The 20,390-nt window shown below is 36.6% G+C and overlaps 2 long non-coding RNA genes across 3 annotated transcripts in view; one reads left to right on the forward strand and one right to left on the reverse strand.

Moving 5' to 3' along the window:
* The window catches only part of LOC128147516 (uncharacterized), a 178,869-nt gene that overhangs the window by 118,411 nt on the left and 40,068 nt on the right, over nucleotides 1-20,390 (forward strand). The gene's annotated exons all lie outside the window — the stretch shown is intronic.
* Nucleotides 10,010-19,952, reverse strand: LOC128147518 (uncharacterized). Its single transcript, XR_008237037.1, has 3 exons — nucleotides 19,832-19,952; nucleotides 17,647-17,754; nucleotides 10,010-11,799 (listed from the first exon to the last, which is right to left on the reverse strand). It is a non-coding gene; the product is annotated as an uncharacterized LOC128147518 (long non-coding RNA).

The following is a 20,390-nucleotide window of genomic DNA, read 5'->3' on the forward strand; positions in this document are numbered from 1 at the left end:
TAGGTCTTAATTATATAATTGATTATTTATAAGTTACTCCTTTAATCCCTTTTACTTAAAGATCTTTCATCTTATTGTAGTTGACTCTGAAATTCATGTGCAAAAATACAGCTGTGTCTAATTCTCTGCTGATTTCTTGGAATTAATGTGATTCTTGTTCTTGCATTTTTTTGCAGAGAAGTAGGCTTAAGGCAACCTACTGCATTGAGGGAATGAACAATTATGCTACACTTGCAAATTCACAAGTTGCATGTCAGTAAGTGGTAGCTCATTCTCAAAGTGCAGTTTGATGTTAATGTTGAGAAGAGGGAGAAAGTGTGGAAGTGTGGTTTTTTTCCCCTCCTGCTTTCCCAAAGTCATTTGTTTCTTTTGTGATTCTAATCCAGTTCTGATAGTAGATGGCTAATTACACAGATGCTTTATTTTCATATGAAATACTGTATAGGCAACCAGCTTGAAGTGGATGCAGGGTAGAAATTGTGAGAGTATTTACGGAAGCAGCAATCAGAATGGATATGAAAATCTGGGAACATCATACAGGATTAAATTGCTTATCTTTATTTAAGAATTGCAGATTGCTAATTAAGCATAAGGACATGATTCTGAAGTGTGGGTGATAACTTAAAGAAAGAGTACTGACTCCTCTTATTATGAATAACTAGGTCTCCCTGAAATGCTTATGAGAAGAAACCTCCACATGTACTATTTTGAGCGGCTGGATAAAATAAAATAACGTTTGCTCTATGAATTAGCATATTGTTTCCCAGAAGAAAAAATGTCCTATTGTGTAATTTACTTTCCTCTGAATTTTTTAGTGTTTCTGCAGCTTTTCTGTCTGTGAGGATGAAAACAGATATTATCAGATCTGCTTGTTATATGCTCTGTGCCTTGAGCCCTGCCCTTTGCAGAAAATTCTCAGTTCAGAATGTTTGTAGGTATTACATTTATTTGTGGTGTAAAATCCTGCAGTTTTCTGTCAGTCAGAGGTGTGCCATTTGTCCAGTGGCTTCAGTCATTAGGTCACAGAATTTTTATAAAACTGTTTATAATTTATATCATGCACCTAAGAAAACTGTAATTAGGTATTTGACCACTTAGTGACACCAGTAGTTTTGAATCCACCTAATCTACTTAGCTGCAGTAAGATCTTCTCTTGCCCTCATCCCACTTACGAGTTTAATGTTTGCTGTTATGGCCAGTCTGCTTCAATTTGGTCAGAGTACGTTAAGATGGTCAAGCTGAGAAAATGACAGATGTATTAAAAGTAACAGGCTCAGATGCATGGGCTTTGATGTGTGTACCACAGTCCTGCTGAGCCAGCATAGTACACTTGATTTGCGTGTACCCAGCAAATTCATAATCTGAGCACATCAAGGATCCTATATCACTTGCGCTTCTCCTCCAGTATGTCCAGGCACCTATTACACTCACTGCCTGAATGTTCCTCCTGAGTTTTGATTGTTCCATTAAAAAGAAATAGTACAAAATGCGATATCTGGATCCCAGTCAAATTTTGGTAGCATGCTACATCTGCAGCTTTTTGTATTTAGAGTTTTTACTATTGTAAATTTAGGGATTACGCTTGTTTCTGACTTTGATTTGGATTCTGTACTCCTCCAAACCACAAGTCCTTATGCATCTCTGTTCTAAAATGGAAAAAATTGCTTTAATTGTGATTTTAATTGAAGTGATCTTTGCTTATGAGGGTGGGCCAGTTACTGGGAGAGGTGGGGGGGAAGTAAATCACTAAGTATGAGAAACATTTGTCTTCTGTGAAGATTATGAAACTGTTGCTAATTAAGCTAACAAAATCTTACAGTCTCTTCTCTTCCTCTGTCCTTTTAGTCTGTGGCTGTTCTTCATAAAGCTTACTCTGTAAATATCCAAAATGTTTATTGATCACCGCTAGCAAACTACTCTAATTAACAGTGAAATTCATTAAATAAGTACATGGGAAACAACTCCATCTGGCTGTAGAAAATGAAATGAATATTTGGTAGTTTGTGAATTTGTGATTGCAGTGTAAAACCCATGTGAATAGAAGTGGTTTTAGAAACATTTGAATCTCATTACCAAAGTGTAATATTTTTACATTTAAGGTTATCAAAATTTATCTTGAGGAAAATGAATCTTAAAAGTACTTAATTAGTTCATATGGAACGTTAATGTAGAATTACATTGTTCTATAATCAACAAAGAGCAAGTATACTAGATAGTAGATATAGGCCTAGAAAACTGAAGGGACAGGAAAATGGGTTAGGAATGAAAAACCTTACAAATATTCTGATCCTTGCAGAATCACATAATGTACAGTGAAGAAATATATACATAGAGTGGAGGAGGCTGATAAGCATAGAGAAGGGGCAAAAATCCAGGAAGAGGAATGTTCTTAGAGTAGAGGCAGGGGATTGCTGTTGACAGAGAGGAACAAAAAGTAGAACAAATACTACGGTAGAAAACAAAATTTTGCTTCAAAGTCCTAAAAATACTTCTTTTGATAATGTCATATTTCTATTAAAAGTATATTATACATCAGCCTTTAAAACTACTATTTTAGGAGGGGTGCTCTATTTCACAGCGTAGACATATTCAGAAATACAAACTTTAGGCAACTGAAGGCAACAGTCTGTCCATACTTAGCAGAACCTGTGCTAGGTACACAATTTGAATTCTCAAACGGGTAGTTGGAACATAACATTTGTAATGCAAAGCAGTAATTGGAATTATCCCTTGCTTTCATCTGTTTAGGTTTAATTCAAGGGTTCAGTCATAACCTATACTGGGGAGAGAAAGAGATCTTGTATTCTCTGGTCGTGCCACATGTAATTAAAGGAGGATTTGTACAAGGCTTGGTACCTGCCATTCCATGTTTCAGTGCAACTTTCGGAATTCCAAGAAACTGAGAAAATTATGTCTAGACAAAATAGAAATACAACAGATACTATCAGGCACAAAAAGGTTTAAATCCAGTGCAGTCAGTGATTGCCACAGAGCTTTTATCTGGTGTTAAGTTTATGTAAATAGTCTCATTTTTGTCTAAGTTGAATTTGGTTAGAAAACGGTGTGCCACAATAAGTGAATAAAGCAGACTGTCGGTGGTTAGTTACTTTAATTTAAAATTGCAGTTTTAACATACCTCATTCTTGCTCCAGTATAATCTAAATTTAGCAGTGTAAGATCTAGCAGAAGGGACAGAATACCTTTAATCTGATAAGATGTTCGTGATCTGACAAGGCCTCTAGTCAAATGCAGCATGTTACAAAAATCCTACATAAAGAATGCTAACGAGATTAAAACAGGCAATAGTAAAGCGTTTGTAAGATTTTTTTTGGCAAGTTATTTTCTCTTTCTACAGTTCTCTGATGTTTTTCTTTAATGTAAGGGACTTCTACTGGAAAGAGAGTGGTAAAGAAATATAGCTGAAATAGAAAATGCTTCTGCTTAAGAACAACAGCTAAGAGGTAATTTAATTGAATTAAAGAGTTCTTGAGGAGTGAGCCATGTGCTACATTAGCCTGAGTATATCTTTTTTTTTTAGGATAGTTTTTATATTTCAAAGCTGCATTAACATTAGTCATTGAGTTAAAGGTTCAAGCATAGCCTGGCTGAGGCTAATACAGTGCTTTTAATTTTGTCCTTTGAGTAGTTCAGTGTCCAGAAGGGTTCCTCATTCTGAAGCAATGTTTCCATAGAGTCAGTGTTAATAATTGTTGGGACAGCTCTGTTAATTGACACTAGCATTAGTTTCTTCTGTTCTTGATATGCTTACAAGTTTTGTCCTATTCAGTATTTCTTTCTTCTTTGAGTTCTTAGTGCCAATATTAGTCTTTTTTTTCTCCTAGTGTTGACTCATTCCTTTGTTTCAATTTACTATGTTCTTCCAGTCTTTCTTCACTGTGTTACTCATAATCATAACTCATTTTCTCTGAATCCGTAAATGGCTCCAAGGGACAGGCATTTCTAATAGAGGACATTTCAGAAGTTCAGATTAATGATTCATGAGTGTGCAGGTGAATGCCAAATTGCCAGGTTGCTGCTCCAGCATTTCACTGCTCTGGTAGAATATATGGGCCCAATACTTCCAGCAAGATGACTTCATAAGGCCATTTTATTTCTTTATCCATTCCTATTTCTGTAAAGTGGCTAAAGCAATATTATTTTTCCAAATTATTTCTTTTTTTTTTTTTAACTGAGTAATTATTACTTAATGATTACCAGTTAACTTAGAAGACATTGTTTTCAAGAGAGGTCTACTTGCACAGTAGCACAAGTGCTATAAACCTATAATGAAATACAAATACTGCTGGATACCAGATGTTATTGGAAAAAACAGAACTCATGGATTTGAAAAAAAATGTCTGCTAGCTGAGATTTATAGCAGGGGTGTGTACAGACTTTATGCAATTCATTCTGAAAGCCATTAGAGGTGTGGTAACTCTTAGTCTGTTGTAGCATTTGTTGGTAGTGAGAAAGAACTGAAGACAGAGGCTTGTTTTTCAGTAACTCAGTGTTAGAGGTTCTTATTGAAAGTTGCCACAGAATGACAGTTCCCTTTGTCTCTCCCTTAGAACTTGACATCCTTCTTTATGTTAGGAGAAAAAACACAGAGGAACTAACAAAAGTTATCGGAGGTAAAAACCAGCATGTTCCATACAGCATGTGCTTAAGCAACATTCAGAAGCCTATCTTCGACTTTCTGTGATGTTCACTAGGTGAAAGAGTATTTAATTTAGAAATCAGCATTTTCATTTTTTTATTTATCTACATCTGTCAAAATAAAGCATCTCTGCCTTTTAACAACCGAAGGGCAGATTCCCATTAGTGGAAACTGAGCTAGTGACGTGAATACACCAAGGCAGAGAACGCTATCCATTATAGTAACATACCACAATTTTTAAGGGTATTTATTCGTCTAAAGTTGTAACCAAGTGCATTACAAATCCTAGTAAGGCACCTGGCTATATATTTGGGCATCTAAATACCTTCAGCTGGTAGCAGTAGCAGACAGTTACTCTATGTGGATCATCTGGAGACAAAGTGGCTGGTAAACAATATACTGTAACAATACAGTAAATTGTACACAAATGCAGTTATCAAAACTCTATATTCTCATAACGTTCTTCAGTGAATAGTAGGGCAATGAAATTAGAATTTCATGCCTCATGAAGACACATTTTGAGCAAAACTGGTCAAAAATATAAAGCAATTCATAAGCAAATGCTGAGTTTGGACCGAAGTACACCAAGAGAAAGTAGCACCACCTGAACTCTGTTGTGATTTACTCACTAATCAAAAGCTTTGCAAATACTGCCTCTATTATAGATATTGACTGTTGTATAGCACAACGCTATATGCTTAGACTATGTTTAGTCTAAACACTACTTAGCAACAACTGAAAACATCAGTGTGTTATCAACATTATTCTCATACTAAATCCAAAACATAATACTCTACCAGCTACTAGAAAGAAAATTAACTCTATCCCAGCTGAAACCAGGACAAGTGTTTATACTAAGTCAAGGATTTTTCAGCTTCTCATGCCCAGCCAGCAAGAAGGCTGGAGGGGCACAAGAAGTTGGGAGGGGACACAGCCAGAACAGCTGCCCCAAACTGGCCAAAGGAGTATTCCATACCATATGATGTCATGCCCAGTGTGTAAACTGGAGGGAGTTGGCCAGGAGGGGTGGATTGCTGCTCAGGGACTGGCTGAGCATCGGTCATCGGGTGGTGAGCAACTGCATTGTGCATCACTTGTCTTTCTTGGGCTTTATTTCACTCTCTTTTTGTTATCTTCCTTTTCATTATTATTATTACTATATTTTACTCTTTATTTCAATTATTAAACTGTTCTTATCTCAACCCATGTGTTTTACTTGTTTTTGATTCTCCTCCCCATCCCACTGCGGGGGTGAGGAGTAAGTGAGCAGCTGCGTGGTGCTTAGTTGCTGGCTGGGGTTAAACCATGACAATACCTCTTTTATTTAAGCTATTTTCACCAGTCCTTCTTTGTCATTTATGTTGCTAGTTGAAAACTTCTCGTTTTCTGTTGAGGGTCGACTCCCAATTAAGAATTCACCACGAGACCACCCAGACACAATTGCAATGACCAAATCTGCTTTGTGCACCCAGGCTTTCTTCACAGCTATGTCTGTCACTTGGCCTACTTAGCTGACTTAGCTGTTCCTGGTGCTGTACCTGAGCTCCTGCGCTGCCCTTGAGCATACATGCTCACACACAAGCCTTTGATATCGACAGTACTTTGGAAGATTTCCCCTTTGCATAAAATGTTAACGAAATTGAGAAACAGAAATGTTTATTTTTGTCTTGATTGTTGAAATGTCAATTGCTGCGCCCATTCCATTGGAAGTTGTTAACAAATTTAATTGTCTATCCAAATTTCTAGAACTTGGATAACTTTTAAGTCTTTCCCCTCATGCGTGCAATACCATCGTGTATTTTGTTCTACTTGATCCCTTTTGTTAAAACACTGTGAAATAAAACTTTTCTGCTCTCCATAAATTTCTTCTTTCAGGAATGTACATGAGCAGATATCATTGAAGCTTCCCATCAGTCAACCCTTTTAAAACTGTTACTTATCTGTCTTTCTTTATGTGGCACTGACATGCATCTAACCACTGTCTGTTTTAGAAGCAGTCACTGAGTAATACTGTCGTGAAATTAGAAAATTCTTTAAAATCTTGATCAACCTTAGTTGGTTTATACTTTTTGACTTAGTTTGACAAGATGTCTGTTAAGAGATAATAGGCATTTACTTACTGAATGAGGTTTTAAAGTCTTTTAAAGTAGAAACAAGTCTACATAGCCATGGCAGTTAGAACTCAAGCTCCTTTCTTTAAGCAAAATAAGTTTGCATTCAGACCATACTCATTAAACTATGCACACAACACAATTTTTGATTTTGAAATAAATGTAGAGTTTCACTAGTATGCACAGTGCTGTTTAAGCCCAGCCAATCAATGCCGTTTCCACCAAGGAGCAGATGTTTTTTCAGCAGTCGTACTCTACTAGGTTGTCTTGGCCACTTCAAGTTAATAGTTTTGAAAACTTATGACTAAACAATTCTAGGATGCCTCTTTCCTACTTATTTATTGTTGCACAATTGTTATTTTATTTGGTTTGTTAATTTAGTTTGTTATCTTTATTTTAATATGGGATTATTATAACATTTTGGTTTTGGAAGCCACTGATGAGACAACATGCTGGCGTTGTAGCATGTTTAAGAAGCCAGCTTAGGGAGCTTCAGTCTTACAAAGTTAGACAAAGTAGTTAAGGATGTTGAATATCTTGTGTTCATATGTTTGGCTTTTTGACTTGACTTGCCCATGCACACAATTCGATTAAGGAATATTCTTCCTGAGAATTCCATCTGTAGATCATCTGTTCTTCCACAACTCATAGTGTGCTGTGGCCAATGTTCCGAAGAGACTGGACATAAAATTCCGAATCTTAAATTTCAAGTAGAAGTAGAGCTGAGGTGGTTTGTAAAGTAGGAGAAATTGTGGCTTTAGAAAGTGGGTTAACTGGTCTGTATACACAGATCTAAAACAATCTCTCTCGACTGAAATAAGAGCTTCTCCCATAAAAATCTAATTTCCCTGTTTTAAATATCACTTTAAAGGAAAATGTGTTACTTGTTCTTGAAAAAGCATTTCATCTTTTTGAGGGTTCAGAATCATACTTGTCTGGAGGTTGATGCTTCATGTAATAATGAACTGTTTGCTATGAAATACACTTCCAAGTTTTTTTCTCGTTGCCTTTTGTTCTTCAGTGCTGATAGTCTATATATCCGTGTAGACTAAGGAGGAAGAGAAGAAAGGACAGCACTGAGTTATGCCTTGGTAAGCTGTTTTTGTAATGACTTGATTCAGTTTCTCATTCTGAAATAGCTCACTGTCATCAGTTTCAAAGTCATTTAATGGCTCTACTAGATCTAAATCAAAGTTGATGTTCATATTTTTCGTGGTAGTTGTACAAGTCTTGAGTCAGCATTGGTTCTGGATGAATGCATGAATGATATATAGTGGCTTGAACCCACCTAGGAAATGGTTAACTGCTTTCGCTTATGACAAAGAACAGCAGCTTTATTTTCATCTGCCTGCTAGAGGCCAGCGAGGTGTCAGCATTTAACTGTTGGAGTCTTGATTTTGAAATGTAGTATAACGTTTAGTAATCAGTAAAAGCATTCAGTAAAACATTTAAACATGCACCTCTGTGAAGACGTATGATGTTATGTATGCTGCGTGTATGATTCAGTGAAAACGGACTATGGTTGGTAACTTGGGAAGAAAGGGTAAGATTCTGGAAGGAGAAGGCAGTGATATGAAAGGTGAGGAAGTAAATAAGGAAAGAAGAGCAGGGTAGCAGCTAGAGTAGCAGGCAAGTAGCTCAAGGATGTTACACTTCAAGGGAGGAGGTGAGGACAGCAAAAATAATGAAATAAGAAGAGGTGGTGCCAGGGTTATGAAAGAGAGAATGGAAAGGAGGTAGTAAAGGAAAAGCTTGATCATCAGCAAAACCTGAAAGGACAAAATCAGGGCCAAATGCCTCACTAAAATAAGTAAAACCAGTTTTGTTCTGTATTATGTGAAAGGAGCGGTGGGCCTGTGCAAGCTGAGTGCCCATTCTGTGCTGTAATTTATATTAAGACACTTCTTCCGATTCAATCTCAGAAGCTGATAAATCAGACAGACTATAGAAAACAGGACATTAGCAAGAAAAGCAGTGGCTTTCTGTGTCTGGAGGCAAGTGGAGTTACTACTTGACACCTTAGGAGGTGTCAGGAATTTCTTTTTCTGCTTCTCCTTTTCCCCTATTTCCCTCCCCCCTCTATAGTTTTTTTTCACCTGGTGTGGAGTACAATGCTTTGTGAGGAACTGGGATTTAATAACTGTCTAGCTTCAGGTCAAGTTGCAACCTGAATTTGGTTTATTAGCTGATCCTGGACCCCTCTCTTTCTTGTCTAATTTTGCTAGCTCCATGCACTAAGTCTATTCTTAAGTTTGCTGTGTTTGTTTTTTCTATCCTTTCTCTTCCCATCTTACAGAGGTGTTGAAGGTTTACCCTTCAGTCTGGTTTCTGACACTATGTGGAGTTTATCAAAGATCAGTGCTGAGGTGATCTTCTATTAAGAACATAAAAGAATGAAAAAAGAGCAAATTGTTTAGATTTGTACATAATGAAAACAGGAGGTGAAACGGGACCCAGAGCGATCCAGAGGCTGGGCAAGTAATTTTTATGGCTTCAGTGTTTGAAATGGGAAGTAATGAGTCTGGTAGAGAATAATTATCTTTTATTACTGCTTTGTAAGTATTCACAACTGTACTACTCTGCTCCAAGGCTGGATTATGGTGGATAATCTAATCCTAAATTAAAGCACGCAGGATTAAGTTAAATTTGAGCACATGAAGTTTTGCACAGGTCAGGAGGACAGTTAATAAAGCGCTGAGAAGATTACTCCCAGACTTTTATTACATTGTCCATTGAGAAATAAGGGAATGGTCTAGAAAGGAGGAATAAAGTTGATAAATCCTAAATCTATTTTATTGGAAACACAAGATATGGGTAAGAGAAAGAAGGAATATTTGTACTTCTATGAAAATACAAATGTATTTCAATTTCATTTAAAATAGTCACTATGGGGACAGAATAGGAGAGAAGGTATACTTACGGTGTTTGATAATTTTAATATACACAATACTGATTTATTGTGCTGAACAGAGCTTAGTGACACATGAGGTCCTTGAGATAATTACTAGACTATTGGTACAATGAGCAGCTGTTAAAACTTTGTTTTATCTTCAGTTGAGCCTAAAAGTACTATAATCCTAGACCGATCTCACAGGTCTCACTGAAACTCCCTGGAAAGAAAGGTAGAGGAGAGTTACAGTGAGAATAAAGAGTCAAGTCACCTAGGATTTCAATCTTTTACACATGTGCAGCTGCCTTAATAATGTGAAACCACTTCTTTATCTTAGATTGATATTATGAGGAGTATTTATTAATACTGATAGGATTTAAACCATTCCATAAATACTGTTACCAGGCAAAAGTAGAATACTTGGGCATTTCGCAATTATTTGAACAATATATTATATCACAGTTCAGTTTGTGTTTTACTTCAGTGAATTCTTTTTTATTCATATTTGTATTAATTTTTTTTAATGTACAGTATTTTTCATCTTCATCACTTACCTCTTGAGAGCGTACTTCTATTCATCTTTTCACTTGTGAGCTCCAATAACGTTTTTAGATTAGGCAATGCAACATAAATCACTTGAGAATGCAAACAGATTAGACAATTCATTAATAACTTGGAAGGTAAAGAAAGAGGAAAAACATTTTTTTCTATGGCATGGCACTTTGAGTAATATTTTACAGTACTTTCTTACTGACATTTTGAAAAAAAATTGCTAAACCAAAGTCAAATAAGGTGTCGTATGTTTTGGTGTGGTTGCAGTGCCATGATCACTTGAAATAAATATATAGTGGGGTTGCTGCCAAACAGGACTGTCCTAGCCTTTTTGCTGCCTTTCTTGTGCTGACACTTTTGTGGTTGTGCAGTAAGACAGTTCAGGGGACTGATTTGGCTTTAAATCATCATGCACCACAGATCTAACCAAACAAACCTCTAGAGTACAATCAGAGTGGGAAGCTGAGAATAGGACTGCCTAATTTGGCAGCAGCCCAAATTTATGTTGGTTTAACAATATCATGAATCAGCCATCTGAGTTAGCTATTTAAGCCTTCAAATAACATTTCATATGCTTTACTTCAGGTATATTTGTAATCTATTAAAACTGATGAGCTTGTTTACATCTTGAGTTTACACACATGTGAGTAAATGCAGCATGGAGGCTTTATTTTGATACATTTGGGAATTTTAGTACAGCTTATTATTTTTCAGTTCCATTCCAAACTAAATGGACACCAAGCTTTAAAAGGTAACACAGGTCACTCAGAAAGTAGTATCTCACTTTGATTTTGTTTGGTTGCTGATATAGGTGGTTGTGTGTGCCAAATGCAGTTTTCCACATCTGAAAGAAAGTGCTCTTTAGACAAAGCTAGGCCAGTTAAATGTACATTCTTTAAATAATTTTCTCTTATTATGTAGTCCCATGTAAGCTGTTCAGGTTTTCCTAGAAAGTGCTTGTGCTGTTTGCACAGTGGAAATCATAAGGTGTAGATATGACCATCTTTATAACTAATAATAATTAAGTATGGACAAAGCAAAAGTCTAATAGGGTTTTTTTACCGCCTACTACTACTTTTTAGCAAGAATAAGACAAAGGACATAAGGTCTGAAGCTGTCGAAGCAGCCTTTTCTCTTAAACAAATATACCCTCAGACATGACCTCTTCTGTCTTAAGATTGCCCAAATGACATACAGATTTATAAGCTTCACACATCTGTCCGGTACACAGCAATATGTGGAATATCTTATTTTATTCATTTTGCACTTGTACTTGCCTGCCTCCCTTTATATTATTTTGAATTTAGTAAGTCTTTGATGTAATCTGATTTTTCTTTCTCATAACGTTCTTGAAAAACTATTGCGGAATTCATGCAAACCTGGCTGGATACTCTGTTCACAGAGAGTAGTTCTCAGTGATCTGCTACTGAATTGGAATTAGTCGGGTTTTCCAGGGGGACTGTCCAGAGGTTTGTACAGCTTTGTATCTTCATTAGTTGTTCAAATAATGGAGTAGAAAGTATGTTTATTATACTTGACACTAGCATGCAGCTGGGAAGAACAGGACAGGTTGGAAGGCAGGTTTGTAACTGAAAAAAAGTTATGACAAATAGGAGAAATGGGTGTACGTTGCAGTTGGAATTTATTAAGCACATAAACAAAGGTACAGGTAGGATTAAGTAGGAAATAAAATTTTGTTTGTTTGTTTGTTTTTAAAGGATCTGATAGTTGAGGCTCCCAAACTGAAGAGGAGTCAAAAATACTATGCTGTTGTGGAAAAAAAAACAAATGCAGTACTACATTATATACGTAGTGGTAGCATTTGTGAGACATAAGATACATACAATAAAAAAATCCTTCCAGCTCAGCTTAGATGGAGTCATATTCCCAGTTTGAGGGAAAAAAAAATTGGGAGGGAGGCAAACCATTGGGAGAGGGTCCAGAGGAGACCATAAGAATAGTTCTCTTTCCCTGCATTTTCTATAATTCTTCAAAGATAGTGAATGGAATTTCTTTAGCCTAAAGAAGAAAGATGTGAGAAAGTGGAGGAAAGCATAGGAGGAGAACTTAAGTATCTTCAAATATGTAAAAGGCTGTTTCTAGCTGAAAAGGCACTACCTGTTCCCACATATCTATAGTGCTTACGTCAAGAAGCATGAACTTAAATTTGAGGAGTAAAGATTCAGGATAGACGCAGATTAAAACTTCATTGTGAGAGGGTACAGAAGTCCTTGAAGGGGTTTACTGGGGGAGACAGTAGAGTATCCATAACAGGAGAGTTTTAAACAGTGAAGACAATGTCTGTCAATAATGACCGGGAGCTGCTGAACCTGCCTTGAGTTCAGGAGATGGCCCAGTTAATAGGGTTCCTTCCTGCTGTACGACCCATATCATTTTAATGTCAAAATAGTTACTGTTTTTCCAAACATTAACTTTGCAAGTTATCTAAAATACTCATCCTGTCTTCATGAGTATCTTTTAGAACCACTAGGTACTGGAACATGTAACTATTTCAGACCAATGGGTGAATAAGTTAGGGTGACTTGTCTTTCTAATGAAGCTTGGATGTTATTCTTGTGAATCACAGATTGATCTCAGTGTCCTGGGAAATTTTTCAGGACCGCGCTTTGTTGTGTACTTTCACCTGAATGGGATTTTCTCTGTATCCTTTCGAACTGTGAGCCTAGGAACAGACAGATGGTCATCCTGTACTAGAAGACTAATTGCTCTTGTTACTGTGGTAATAAAACCAATAAATCATTATTCTGTTACAGTCAATGTTCCATGCTTATTTCTGTTATACATCCCACTCCTACTTCTGTAACAGATCCTAGCTATGTTTAGGTAGGCATGTTAAAAGTATAAATGCCCATCTGTTTGTATACATCCATAACCTTTTCTATTTAAAAGCCCCCATTTGAGTAATGAGTGTGAATATTGCCTATCAAATATACTTTTTGCCTAGATTTCCATACAACATGGTCTAAGAACCTACTTTGCAACAGCATGTAAAGGAATCAAAAAGCCACAGCAACAATGGTGTGTTATAGGAATAGGGCAAAAAAGATCAAGGATACTGTCAATGCTCTAGATCTTGTTCCTTTAATAGGGAGTATGTGCTTTTACTGTCAGAGCAACAAGTTGAATAAACTGTTTCACGCAAATACAAATTGTAACAAAAGATACTAAAAAAGCCTGCATAAGTCAGATGCTGTCAATTTGTTATGGAACACTTGGACATCAAATTTAGGGATGAAAATTCATATGAAATGCAATTGTATGCCGTTAATAAATGCAGAGCTGCATAATCCCATTTCATTAGGTGTGAGGGCAGACTTCATAGGGATGTCAGTTCACGAAACTGCACTGCAGTACAGTAGATTAGTCCATTACTGTGCAGGCAGGCTGCCTTCTCACAGCAAAAGAGAACCTCTGTGCATTATCCACCTGGAAATAAGTTGATTTCTCTCAGAATTAAAAAGCCCGTGACTCCGGAAAGAATATACTTATTCATTCCCACAGAAAGTGTAGCACATAGAATATTTCCAGCAAGAGAGATAAATGACCATCTGAGGATCACTTTGTGCGAAATCTCAAGGGAATACTTTTCAGGAAGCCATTTTAAGTTCCGTTAAAAACAAAACAAAACAAGCCCGTGTTACTTAGTCTCTTCTTCCAAATATGAAATGTTTGAAAAAGCAAAGACAGTGCCCAAGTTAATCTCTGTAGAAAAAAATTGGCTGCTTACTTGTTTTAAGAAAAAGTCTTATAGATAAGAGCGAATTTGAAGATTGTGTTAATGTAATGAGAAGCCTCTAGATCACAATTCTTGATAACATGGATATACACGATTATGTCAGTTTTATTTAAGATAGTGTTTGCACAAATGCTTAGTTTTAAATTCTTAGTTTGATTTCAGTGGAGTTAGGTAAGCATGTATTTGCTTTGTTTCCTCTCTGGGAACTGCTTTACAAAATCAGAAGCGTAGATATTGTGCCACTGATGAAGGGCAAATGTGCACATAATAAGAAGCATAGAAAGCAAGGTGTTTACAAAGCAAGTTCTGACAGGCAGAAATAACAAAATTACTACTTTCAAATACTGTTCTGAAATAACTTTCAAAAAGAGTAAAGCAGGAAGTTGGTTCCCAAGATGTATTCTGGAGGCGAACAGTTCATTGCAAACCATTTGCTACACTGGTTTAGCCTTTTATTTTGTTTGCAAACTGCTTTACAACAGACTTCGAGTTTTACAGCTTTGTTCTCATGAGTTATTCGGCAAATGCCTAATGAGGACAAACTTAATCTTGTGGATTGTTTACTAATTGTGTTTTCCATATGTTTATATGTTCATCTTTTCTATTGAGGGATTTCATCACATGCTTGAGGACTGTTTTTTTTCTGGAAATTATTATATGTAGCATAGTGCTGGGAAAAAAATACAGAAGCACTAAAATTTTTACTTTCTCTGGGATGGAATCTTTGAGACCTTGCATTCTAAGGATTCTGTAGAACTTTGTTTCATATATATTTTTAAAAATATGTCTGTTTGCAGCTCTTCACTCTAAAAACTGTTGTTATTAAAATCAGCCTGATGGTGGTGTTAGCAGCTTTCATCTGTATGTGGGGCGTATTCTTTGTCAGACATAAGCATTCATTTTTAAGAAATGATAGCCAACTACTGTGTCCACACACCAGACACTTTTCATGTTTTGGGTTTGGAGCAGACTCAGAGTCTTCAGATAGTACATATACAGTCTTTGCCCTTTTACCTCCTGCGTTCAGTTCTCTTCTGTTGCTTTTTTGCATACTCAGTTTTGCAATCTTTCTACTTCCCTACTGACTTACGTTTGCTGAGACCTTCTCAGCTTTTTGCCACCCTTCTAGTATTCACATAGCCAGCCATGGGAGTGGCCTACCAGGGTTCAAGTCTTGGTTTTGTGGTTTTTTTCAAGCTCTCCGTGTTATATTGTTTGTTAACATATTAAACCACCTGCTCGCAAACTAAAAAATCTCATCTCTAGTTGCTACCTGGCTCTTGGAAAAGTAACTGTAGAGGGGTGGATGATTAGACCAACTCAGCATTTCAAGTAGGCAACATGTTAGTGAATATGATTTCTTGCTATAGCTCTGTTTTGGTTTTGAATATGCCTAGGGTATCTTCTAGGAGGCAGAGAAAAGATTGAATTATGTCTATCATTGAAGTGAAATGGGAGTTTGAGACTATTAAGGGTTTTGGAAGCATTACAATTTCTGCACTGATGAAATCCACAATTTCTTTATGAAACCAGTCTTAGAGGATGTGCCTAAGCAATGTGAATGTTTAAAGTGTAATGCTTATTGATTTCAAAACACAACATGACATACGTTGTCTGACTCCCACTCTATATTTATTTCTTTGTAATTGGGAAAAAAGAGGAAGAGGAACAGCAGAACAGGACATGAGTCTACCAGTCTGTCACATAACATATGAGCTGTTCTTTCCCAAATGAAGTCACTCACAAAAATCCATTATCTTCCATATGAATAGAAATCAGCCTTTGTGGAAAAGGTTGTTAAGGGAGGTCTGTCTCAAAGAGTCTCACCAAGAATTTAAGCATGCATCTTTTAAGTATGGAGTATACTTCTAAATCAGTATTGCCTGGTCCTCTCTTGTAGTACAAAGAACAAACATATAAACACAGTTTCAATTACTATTATAACAGGAACAACTATAGGAAATTATTATTTTTTCTAGCATGGAAAAAGTATGATTACTTGAACCCATCAGGTTTCACGCACTCAAGCTTTTTCTGTTCCAAAAATCTGATGAGATGCTTTGAAACTTTAAGCTACGTAAGTTCCATACATGAGAGAGGCTGACTCTAAGATCCTCCGTAGGGAAGCAGGATGATTGTGACAAGCCATACTTGAGCACTGTCTGAAGACACTTAAATAGCTGTGAGTAATACTAGTAAGAGGACTTCATGTCAGTCCAGAATCTTTCTGCACAGCTGCAACTAAAATTTATCTTAGATTTCTGCACAGAAAATCTAAGAAAAACTAAGGTCTGAGAGAACTGGCTTATAAAAAAATAAAGTCAGAAAAGAGGCTGTTTTGGACTACTATCAATGCATGCCTATTCTTTCTAGGTGAAGCAGATAATATTACTTAGCTGTGATACATATATGAAAGTAAAGGTTGGATGTCACCCTGGTTTTAATCTAAGCCTAGGAAAAAGCGTGTTGTTTGGTTAAAGAACTAGCATCTGCTCAAAGTGCCATCTAAATGTCTGCCCAAATTTGATCCATGTAAATCAACAGAATACAGCAGAGCTTCTGTAAGGTCCGGAATAGCTCAAGGAGCTGAAGACTGACTACATATGTTTTATTATCAGCTGAAATGTCTGATAGAAATGGCGACCTCTGGAGAGAAGTCATTGATTATTACATTGTGTCCTTTTCTTTCTCCTCTTAATGATAGCCACCCGTGCTAAACTTATAGGAGCTTGGTAAAATTTTAAGAAAGCATTTTGGTTAGAAATGTTGTTAAGATCAGTTTATCAACTCACAGAATATTTCAAAATTGTTTGGGGTTTTTTTGTCCCGGGTTTTTAGCACGTGGTATTTTTAACACATTGAGTGTTTTTCCAGGAGAGTCAACTTGACTTTCAGCTCTTCTTCATTGCTTTGGCCATGTATAATCCACATAATTCTTTTTTTATAAGTGGGCTTTTTTCTTTTTATTTTCTGTTCTAACTGAAAACTCAGAACTGTGCTCCTTAATCATGGATTTCTATGAGCAAGAGGTTAAAACTCTTACCAGAAACTTCTTATTTGCAGGACCCACATTCTTTGTAGTCAATAGATTTAAGACTGACTGACTTCTGTGGCAACGCAAATGCACGGAAAAGAAATAGTGCAGCAAATTAATGTAAAAATGAAAGCAGAATGATTTTTTTATTGACCTAAATTATGAAAATGAAGATACAAACAGAATATAATCTTTACATAACTTGTTTTGTTACTACATTCAGTTTAGTTTATGCTTCCTTAAATTTTTAATGTGCTTCAGAGTTTTTAGCTGACAGTTATTGCTTTCATATAGAGACTATCTAGTGAGATCTGAGGTTTGGGAATTTGGTGAAAGAATAGTTTTGAGATTCAGCAGCCCAGCTCTGAGAGCACTTGGGATTGATGGAAGATGCTGCTAAAGGTTAAATATTAAAACTGTCATGTGTCTGAGTTTAGATGACAAGAAAGGAAGCCCTCCATATGGATGTAAGTTGCTGTACAGTACTTTATTCATGTTCTGGAAGATGATGTAACAATAATTTACATGTAATCTATCAGAATGTTTTCAAACATTTCACTTAAATCCTCCAAATTTTGTGTGGATTTCAGATTTCATGTGTGTTTATAAATATACATATATGCAAACAAACATGAATGCACTCACACATGGACTTTCGTGTTGAATTTAATACTTATGCAGCAAATTCTGTGGTTTGAGAATCATAGAATAAGTGGGCTTCTTATGTGTATGTAGCTAAATAGTTCCAAAGACCTGTGGGAGAGTCTAGTTTCAATGTCAAAAGCAAGCATTCACAAATACAAGTATTAGCTGCTGTTCATCACTACTTCTTCTTCCTTATATATTTATTTCTTTAAAAATCTCTACACTATGCCAGTGCAGATCTTATGATGTCGGGATTACAGGGGACGTTACTTTGGTACCAGAGTGCCAAAAGACATGGTTGTATTGTCATTTGGTGACTGGCCTAAGTAGAGGAATTTGTATCAGTTCACCAAGATACCTAAAATAAGTTGTCATCACGTTTTTATGTAACTTAGCTCCTCAAAGTGCTGTAAATTGCATTACCCCTTAGGTCCCAAGCAATGGGTCAAATGAATGAATATTGTTCAGCTTGTAAGTGCTTTAGGACAGCACCTACTAGGTGTCATGTTAGTGAGGAATTTAGCCATTGACTCTGTGGAAATACTGGATCACTTGGCAATGAGGAAGTAAGAGTCATCCTCCTCATTGCCTATATTATGTTTTCTGTGAATAATAGAGAATTAAAAAGCCCTAGACAAACAGAACTGATAAGCACAAATTTGCTTCTTGAAAACAGACCTGACAGTAATCCATTTCCTGTTAAGGGACATTGGGGGCTTTTCCATCTTGAAGGGATCAAGCCCAGAGATACAACAATCATTTGCTTAGTAAAACATTAATGCAAGTTATCAGATTAGCCTGTTAATCATAGTCATGACCCTTTTAAGATTAAAGGGCAAAAAAAATGGTGTGCTCTCTGTACTACTATACCAGGCATTAATTTCCCTATCACTTAAACTGTCATGACAGTTGATGATGTGCTGGTTGTAAGCAGTTACCACTAAGGTTTTTAGGGAAAATATGGCAAGAAAGTGAAGCAACAGAGTTTACAGCTAGTAAAAACTGAAAACAAGCGTCCAGCATTTATTCATAATGTCAGACATTAGATCAAGAGCTACCAAATCAAAAAATACTGTGGCAAAAAGAGAGATTAAGAAAACTAGCCCTAAAACTGCATCAAATAAAAGCAAAAGAAGCAGATAGCACATCTAAAACAACAGAGGATCCAAAAAAAGCTGAAATAGGGCATCAGGTGGTAAGACCTACATATACGAAGGTAAGCTTACACTGATAGCAACAGCAGTTTGCTCACTTTATGGGTCACACAACTATACTACAGCCAAATGAACACATAAACAGAAAAAGGGAGGAAATGTACAGTGAGAACCAGTTCTCAGCGTTTTTCCAAATACAGTCCACCTCAGAATTCAACTTCCATCACCGTTGAGGGATGGCCATGCCAAAAAAGCCAATTTCAGTGGTTTGTTTAGATCAGCAAACAGAAAAGAAGCAAGGTCTGTGCAATACAACACAGAGTTTTGGATTTTATCTTCACTGGAAGCTTTATTGTGGCTCAGATGAAACAGCTTGATACTATTAAGGAAAAGCAGGCTAAGTATGTCAAGCCATGCTGCAGTGTAACTTCTCAACTGGCATCATTTGACTTAGACAAGTAAGAGAAACATGTCAGTTAATTATTTTGTACCTACTGTTCACAATCTAATCTAACAATGTCAGAAGTATGGAAGCTGAGGAACTGACTTAGCCCAGAGGCTTTGTTTAAGATTAAATGACAAAATGCTATAACTATCAGACAAAAGATAATAATGACATTTGTCTTCTAGGACATTATGTAAGAATGAAAAGATGCTTTTCAGGAATGATTTGCAGGAAGAACTCTGTTAGAATTTATATAAAATATATGGAGGAAAATACTAGGTGATATTGGGGGGGGGGGCAGGGGGCAGGGAGGGGCGCAGAAACCCCACACAAAAAGAAAACCCCACATGAAACCCAAACCACCCTCTGTCTCTCAGGATCCTGTCCGTGACGCCAGTTTAATGTCACGAGTCCACCGAGTGGACCGTGACACAGACATAACAAAGACAGCTTTGTGAATATGGAATAAAGTCACTACAGTTGCCATGGGTAAACCATTCTTCACAAAAAAGGCCCATGCTCATCAAGAAGATGCTTTCAGTATCATCACTCTGAGAGAAAATATTTACCATAATGTCTATGTTACCTGTGCTGGTCTTCCTAATATGTTTCTTGGCTGTCTTGTGATTAAGCCATAGGTCAGGTTCAAATCTCAGGTCAAGGAGAGGTTTCTGGAGGGGTGGGTGGTGGTTTTGTTGTTTGGGTTTTTTTTTAACTGAAGAGTAAACCAAGACATTTAATGAAAATTAATTGTGGTTATCATTTAGCTTCCTAAAATTTAGGAAATTTCCATCATTTTTTTTCTGCACACATAATTATCAAAGGGGGAAAAAAAAGGTGGAATTTCTAGGAGGAGCAATCCAAATATTCAGATTGTGTTCTCAAAAACAAATAACATGATTAGGTATGTTTATAACTCAGCTTTATTCTTAGTCCATGTAAGATGGATAGCTTTATGAAACAAATGTGTTCTTAAAATTCAGTGTCCCATTGTAGTACTGGCAACTTTTATCAGACAGTGTTGTCTTTCATTTGACTGTGTTAGAAAGATACTTTGGTGAACCCATCCAGAAGAAAATGTTAACGTTTATAGAGGTTTTGGGGGGAAGTTCTGCCAGATTTACAGGAGTTGTAGGTTTGGATTG

The sequence above is a fragment of the Harpia harpyja genome, chromosome 10, assembly GCF_026419915.1.
Source record: "Harpia harpyja isolate bHarHar1 chromosome 10, bHarHar1 primary haplotype, whole genome shotgun sequence".
In the NCBI taxonomy this organism is placed as follows: domain Eukaryota; kingdom Metazoa; phylum Chordata; class Aves; order Accipitriformes; family Accipitridae; genus Harpia; species Harpia harpyja.